Consider the following 7,022-nt stretch of genomic DNA (forward strand, 5'->3'; position numbering starts at 1 on the left):
TGCCTTTCACAGGAGAGGCAAGGAGAGGTGGGGAGGGAGAGGTGCTCTCAGCAAGGAGAGTGCTAATTAAATCCTTGCTGAGAAATAAAATCCCTTGCTCATATGAAAGTGGGCACTTGGTTGTTTTAAAAAAAAAAAAAAGCTTGTATGACAATTGAGTTTCAAAGTATTTAAAGATTGTACCTTTGACCTTGCTGACTCAGCTGCAAAATGTCTAACAATCAGGTTCTTTCACCTCATTTCTTTTCATGAACTTAGCAATTGACCTTTGCTATCTATCTCTCCAAAAGCAGATAGTATCTCACAGAAGAGCACCAAATACTGACCTTCAAATAGCTGATATTTGTATCTATAAGCCATTATCCATTGGCTATTATAAGGTGCATGGTTCAAAGTGTTGTATATTCTTCATAACATAGTCAGATTGTTAGCAATTATGTTTTAGTAGGAGGTTTCGTAAAGAATAGGGAGAGACTGCAAAACAACTTGCAAAGCCATCAGAACGTCTCATCAAGGATGCAAAGACACTAATGAATGCACAAATCAGCTACTTGAATGAATCAAATTAAGCATTCTACAAACCTTGCCGAGAGCCACTTAGACTTGAACAGTAGCAATGTTTCTCTGAACCAAGATAACACCTAGATAGCAAATATCTATTTTGAGATGGATATCATTGACATTTCTTTGGGACTTTGCTTGTTAAATCGGAATGCACATAGCAGAATGTCGTAATGTATTTGTCTGAAGGTGCTAGGTAAAGACTGAGCACAGAAGTAATTGTCTTACCCCCTCCCTTTTAGTGCTATATTTACTTTTGAATCATTTCCAACTTTGTTCCATTCCATTAAAATTTTCTCTTTAACAAGCCAATTAAGCCATCATCAGTTGCTTACACATTCAGCACTGGTCAGTGAAAAGAGGAATTGTCCCAAGATGCTGGGTTTCAGCTGTAACTACACTACAGCGAGAATTATTTCTCAAGATTGCTGAAACAGCCTCTTGCCCAGCTATCATTCTCCTATCTTCAGTTTTTTGACAGTTGAATGAAGGTTATTTTCCCCAAATGGACTGAGGGAAGTCTATCATCTTATTAGACATCATACTTCAGCAGAAATCATCCGGTACTATATACAAATACCATTTGTCTCTCATACTCTTAGATGCATTCTTTAAAAATCTGCTTGTGAATTACAATTCTTCTATTCTTCTGTCCTAAATTCTGAAGTCAGGATTTCAGACTAATTTTTTCAATTAACTTGTAAAGCCTAATCCAGTGCCTGATGAAAGAAATTCTGATTTTCCAATCAAATTCAGTGGGGTATGGAACATGCCCATATGAAGTAAGAAGTTGTTGAGATAGGATTATACGTCTTATTACTTACTTGAAGCCTCAGATCAGCAGCTAAGCAATAAATCTTGGAGTCCTCTATTACCTTCATCTCATTTTAGCACAGATGGTAAAAGCTAGTGACCTTTATTTTTTGCCTTTCTGTGCTGAGAGCTGGAGTAATGAGAATATAATGAAGGTCTACTTATTTTCCAATAGGCTGGGAAGACTCGGGTTTTCAGAGCACCTCTCCTCTATCTTTTCCCTAAAGTGTTTCTCAGGGAGAAGAACAAAGTCAGACTTGTTTGCACCATCAATCTCCTCGAGGGCTCCAATGTTCAAGGCCCTAAACACACCTTAAAACTCCAGGTTTACTAAAAAACTAAATACAATTGTGCTTCTATGATGAGTTAATTTTCTCGTCTAATCTTCATAATATTATTCTACCAGGCAGACAATATAGTTAAAGGCAAAAAGCGTTCAGAACCTCTTGACAGATGTGTAGGATAAAACCATGATAATTTTTTAGTCCCTGAGAAATAGTCAATTCTTCAACATCTTTTAGGGGGAAAAAATGCCCTTTTTTCCTAAAAACAGATTGCACTTCAGTTAAAAAGCCAAAACTCTACCTGGCATAGAGAGGGTCCCTCCTAAACGAGATGAACCCAGATACTCTGAAACAGGTACATGTAGGAAATTGGGCCGGCCTCTTGAAGATAACTAATAGTGGTAATTACTATGGTGTGTTATGAAAACACCTGCATAAAGAAACTTCAGGTGTTGTGCTTCTTTTGTTGAGGAAGGAAAATAAATATTTAGGTGCCATTTGAAACAACAATCCTAAGAGTCAGTTGGGAATCAGTTTGGGCCCACGCTGAAAGCAAAAAAAAAAAAAAAAGAAAAAAAAATGCCTGAGGCACAGCTGAAATAAATCTATACAAGCCACAAGTCACATCACTCAAGGAATCCCCGACCAGGGCAAGCCAAACACAAGCATCTCCCTCAAGGTCAGGCTCACAGGAGGAATCTATAAGTATTGATCTGAGGAGCAGCTACCTACCATTTGCCTGCCAACATCTACATTTTGATGTTGTGCGTGCTGTTGTCTTCCATCGTCCCGTTAGCTACAGAAAGGTGAGATTAATCAGTATATAAAAAGATTTTTTTTTGGGTGGGGGGGGGGGGGGGCATTTTTTATGTATATGTACATATGGCATGAAACAGAGCTCTAGGGCAGATTGCAGAATAAGTTTTACTGCCTGCCAGCCAAGTAGTAAGCTCTAAACCCAGCCACAAGGACGCTGCTTTTAGGCAGATACCTTCTATAACATAACCGAAGAAAGAGCTTTGAAACTACCCTTCAGTAGGAAAGCTCTTATTCTTTTGGCTTTACCTTTGGTTTTTATTTTTATTTGGTCTGAGAAGAAAACCTTAAAGTAAGCCCAGAATATTCTGTGTTTAGATATGCAGGTAGCTAGGGGAAATTATGTCAAAATAGTTGTTTACCACATCAGAACTTCATGTTCTTTTGAGGTGGAAAGTTTTTTTTACTCTCAATTTTTCCCACAAAATGAACCACTCTCTGGCTAAATACAAAATCCAAAGGGTTGCTTGTGCTCTGTCATTACCCTGAGGTGGCTACCCCTTGCAGAAGTAGCTGCTGCTGTACGATGGAGTGATACAGCACACAAATGTATCTGCAAGTCTGCAGCTTCCCTTTCAATGGGCACAAGCAACAGAAGTAGCTGTAGTGATTTATGGTCAGATGAAAAGCCCTTTAAGTGCACTAGAAAGGATCTTTGCAATTTGGGAGGGCTTGAGATCAGGCCAGCAGCCCTTTGCAAATCATTTGTGAAATGACCCCCTCGTGCGCAGATATAAGCTAAATGTTTAGCAAGTGAACCAGAAATTCGACTTATATAAGGCTCCCAATCATCTTTTTTTAATGAAATGTTAATTATGTAGAAGTTAGTAAACCAGTTTAGAGGTTTATCCATTACCATAAATGTCTCCAGAAAAAGTCCATACTCCAAGAAACGCCTCACTGAAGGACTGGAAACTAGGACACGCTGATGTGATCCCAAAGCAATTTTTACTAAAAGCACTATTTCTGAGGAATCTGGCTCTAGCGAAAGAGAGAATCCCTCACAAGGCCACTTTCTAGTAAAATATTTACCAGAACACCCAAAAGCCAGCTTCTTCTTCATGTGCTTGTAAAAATGCTGCAGAAGTGGAACAACTAGCTCGATTTATCTTTAGACGCTTCTAAGACTCACACCAAAGCCCTCTGCCTTTCCCTCCCTAAAGAGGCCTTCCAAGGCACCTGCTTTGCTGTGAAGTGGAAGAAGGGGCTGGCACCGCGCCGTGTCAGAGGCAGCACTTGGGAATCCGCAAAAAATAGCAATTCCTCAGAAAAATGCAGACCCTGCGACCTGACAAGCACAAAGGTTTTGCTGGATGGTTCTCTCCGTGACTGAGACACGCGTGTGCTCTGCTCACAAAATGGTATCTATTTAGCAATTTGCTGTTTTCCTATAAAAATATTAGAAGTGACACGTGTTGGGCTCAGTTCGGGTCTGATTTGTAACTGCTTTATGAAGCGAAATACAGGGGAATGCTCTGAAATTTAAGTCTAGATTTTAATAGTGTGTTTTGAAAATAGTATATTAATAGTGTTTTACACTCTAATACTGGTGTTCTTTATCTGCTGCTCCCTCTTTAACAAATACTTTAACCCTTATAGAAATGACTCCAAAAACAACAAAAAACAACTTCAATTTTAATTTTATTTTGGTTAACTTTTATTTTGGTTAGATTATTCAAAGCAACAAGTATCGCTAAGATTAAATGTATGAATGTTATCCAAGAATTATTTTAATACTGTGTTTCAAGATTTTATGTTCAGAAAGTTTCATACAAGAAACTATTTTAGTACAATTACATTCTACTCTGTTTGTATTCTGTACAGCCCATGCTATAGAAAGTAGGAATGAGACACTTAAAGAGCATACCAAAGTGATAAAGATTAATACATCATGTTGTCAGCAGGTCAAGGCATTATCTTTCATAATAGCTTTTAACAAACCACACATTATTTTTGAGAAGGAGTCCATAAACATACTAATAAAGCAATATATTATATTAGCAATACTCTCTATTAGCAAGTTGTATCGTTCCCGTTCCATTTGAAGGAGACATTTTCTAGCACGTAGACAAGAAGCTCTCGGCACCTGACGTGGAGGCGATGCTGGGAACCTCCATTTGCTCTTTGCACTTGGCCTGAATCGTGTTGCTTACTGGAGGATGGGGAAAGTCAAGCATGAAAAAGTTTGAGAAAGCACACAAATTTACTTAAAAATTAAACGTTATTAGGTTAACAAACAAATAGCTCAAATTGTCTCCAGTTTGAACTCTTTAGCATAAAATATGGAAGGCTTCCAATATGCTCCAAAAAATTGAACCTGAAGAGTCCCATATTTTTTGGCTTTTTATCCAGTTTTGACATAATGGGTTAAAGCGTACCACTGCAAAACCCCACATTTTGTAAGATACAAGAAAAAACACTCTTCATCCTCCACACCAAAATCAGGAGATTTGTTGTCAAGAAAAAGTGTTTTTTCTCTGTATCTTCATCCTCTTCTACCTTTTTACTTGTACATTTTTTGGTAACATCCTTCTTTTAGAAGACAATAATTTCAATTTGCTGATTTTCTTCTGAAAGCATTGCGCACAGCGTTGCTTGAAGCTTGAATAATTTCTTATAGTCTTCAGATAAAATAGGCAGACTCTCCTCTATATAAAGATAAATATATCAGTTGTCACCATTTTCCTGAAAGAAAAAAAGACAAAGAAAGCAAGCACATCTCTCCCCTGAGGCACCCACGGAGCTATAGTATTTATTTCTACCTTGGCAGTTCTTAAAAAGTGTTGTTTTAAAAGTGAGAATAACTACCATGCCACAGCTGCTGCTTTTTTGCTTTATGTATTTCATATTTTTACGCAGGCACTGTCTAAGGAGGGGAAAGTCGTTCCTAAAATATTCCACCCTTCCACAAAGTGCTAGTGCAGCGGAACAGAGAGACCCCGAACACTTCCCCGGTAACACAGAAAGGGCTGTGAAGAAGTAAGGAAGTCACTTGTTAAGGAGATGGGAAGCAACCAGGCCATATCTTTGCTGTTAAAAATTATGTTGATGCGTGCAAGTGCTCCCCACGTTGCTAGAAGCAGCGCTGCGGGTGCAGAGAGAACGGGTGCAGAGAGGTCCCTCTGCACGCAGGGCTCTGGGGAAAGGCAGAACCGGGGTGCCTGGGACACCCCGGGCAGGGGACGTGACTGGCACCATCTCACTGGGACCCAGACATCAGTCCTGGCCCAAAAAGAAAATTTCCGGGCATCCAAATACAGACACTAGGAGTCTGAAAGCTTGCAAAGGGTCATTGCTTACTGCTTGTAATCCTGGCCCCGGAGGACTGATAAGGAAAAGTCTCCTTCTGCTAATCCCTTTTTATGGTCAGCAGGGAGGGGGAAATAGTTTTTCTTTAGCTGCCTGGATGAACTCAGGAGTCAATAAAGGGCTCCTGTAGACTTTGCGCAGTGGCTTGGACCTGCAGTTTGAAGCATTAGAAAAAAATTAAAACCACAAGAAAAAAACAAATTGCTATTCACTTTTCCTATCAAATTAGAGAACAAAAAGAAAGAGTTGACTGATTTCTTGAAGTCTACCTGTATATTCTGTACTTTCACCTGCCCTACCAGCTCTCCTCTTAGGAAGTACTGATTCACTTTGTCGGTGGTGTGGTGAGGATCCAGCTGTAGCACCAGCATCCCACCCTGCTGTCAGCTGCCTCCCCAGGGTACTGCAAAGCCAGGGCTGCCATGGGAAACAAAATTTGCTCCTCCTAAAACACAAGTGGGGCCAAATGGGCAGGCTGGGCAACTCCACATTGAAGCAGTAGTCTCTGCTGTGCACGAACTCCTTGTTCCAGCCACTTTTTAAATATTGAATGGGATAAATCTGCAAATAAATTCCATCCACATGAGTATATATTGCAAGTTAGTTGCTAGAAGCATTCATTTCCCAGAGCGATGCAAGATACAGAAGAGTTATAGGACAAAAAATGTTCTTTCAGAAATTTAACCTTTATTTTCTATTCGTGGGTACTGTGATCCAAACTAAATCTGTGTAAACAGTTTTCTTTAAAAGAGTGAAAATAACAGTGAAAACAAATATACTTTATAGATGCGGGGAAAAAAAATCAATAGTCCTTTGAAGAGATTTCTTCAATCATAATAAATAAATCCAGAGCTTTTCAGTTCCTTTTGTCGACATACAATGCAGATTCAAAGAGTGCCCAGTCAAAGCAACAGGGAATGTGTTTTACATTCTCAAGACAGAAAACAGCTGAAGATACAAACACAAAAACAAAATGTGCCATCATCTATATCGTACGCAACCTCCCTGACTTTAGAGCATTTTCATGGGCTATAAATCAGTACTTATTACGATTCTGTTTGTTGCCAGACTTTGTTTAGAGTGTTTATATTCCCCGTCAGTATCAGTTATGGTCAAATCATTTCACGTAAAAAGAGAAATGGGTCTATAACAAGAGTTAATGCTTTGTTGTTTAAAAAAAAAATTCCAACACGCAATTAAAAATCTCAAGGTCTCTAAGTGACCCTTTCTTTGTAGGAG

At 39.1% G+C, this 7,022-nt stretch overlaps 1 long non-coding RNA gene across 1 annotated transcript; it reads left to right on the forward strand.

The window, feature by feature from the left end:
- The first annotated feature begins 1,288 nt into the window (after nucleotides 1–1,288).
- Nucleotides 1,289–6,605, forward strand: LOC308200151. The gene is made up of 3 exons (XR_013955288.1): nucleotides 1,289–2,464; nucleotides 3,638–3,835; nucleotides 5,334–6,605. It is a non-coding gene; the product is annotated as an uncharacterized lncRNA (long non-coding RNA).
- Nucleotides 6,606–7,022: the final 417 nt, after the last annotated feature.

The sequence above is a fragment of the Anser brachyrhynchus genome (assembly GCF_964034855.1).
Source record: "Anser brachyrhynchus genome assembly, chromosome: 9".
Taxonomy (NCBI): Eukaryota; Metazoa; Chordata; class Aves; order Anseriformes; family Anatidae; genus Anser; species Anser brachyrhynchus.